Source organism: Sinocyclocheilus rhinocerous, unplaced genomic scaffold (genome assembly GCF_001515625.1).
Source record: "Sinocyclocheilus rhinocerous isolate Xijiao unplaced genomic scaffold, SAMN03320098_v1.1 scaffold1311, whole genome shotgun sequence".
Lineage (NCBI taxonomy): Eukaryota > Metazoa > Chordata > Actinopteri > Cypriniformes > Cyprinidae > Sinocyclocheilus > Sinocyclocheilus rhinocerous.
In genome coordinates this window covers 403413-404142 of record NW_015637852.1, presented here as the reverse complement: position 1 = coordinate 404142, position 730 = coordinate 403413, and positions in this window count along the sequence as shown.

Below are 730 nucleotides of genomic sequence, written 5' to 3'. Positions count from 1 at the left end.
TGTTTATGCTGGGATGTTGTGGAGCTTAGGAGATGTTACAGAACCATTTCATGTAAATTTCTTCGATGTACTGAAAAAAATCTACATAGATTACATTTTGGCGGGCGTGAGCGGGACAAAACATGAATGTCGCGGGTGGGAGCGGGACCAGATAAGATATATTTCTGCGGGAGCGGGCGGTAGCGGGACAGAATCTTGCGGGAGCGGGACTGAAAAATCCGTCCGCGCAGGTCTCTAGACTGAGGAGGAGCCGAAGGGATGAAGGAGCCTGACGGAGCCGGAGGGACAAAGGGACAAGGCACAGCTGGAGGAGTGTAGTCCCGAGGCGCAGGATGGTCGATGCTAGACCAAGGCGGAGCCGGAGGGACGAGGGATTCTCTTGCAAAAGTATTGCGTTCCCCTGAGACATTTCGCATTCTCTCACAAAACATTTGCATTCTCTTGCAAAAGTATTGCGTTCCCCTGAGACATTTCGCATTCTCTCACAAAACATTTGCATTCTCTTGCAAAAGTATTGCGTTCCCCTGAGACATTTCGCATTCTCTCACAAAACATTTGCATTCTCTTGCAAAAGTATTGCGTTCCCCTGAGACATTTAGCATTTTCTCGCAAACATATTGCGTTTCCCTGAGACATTTCGCATTCTCTCACAAAACATTTGCATTCTCTTGCAAAAGTATTGCGTTCCCCTGAGACATTTCGCATTCTCTCACAAAACATTTGCATTCTC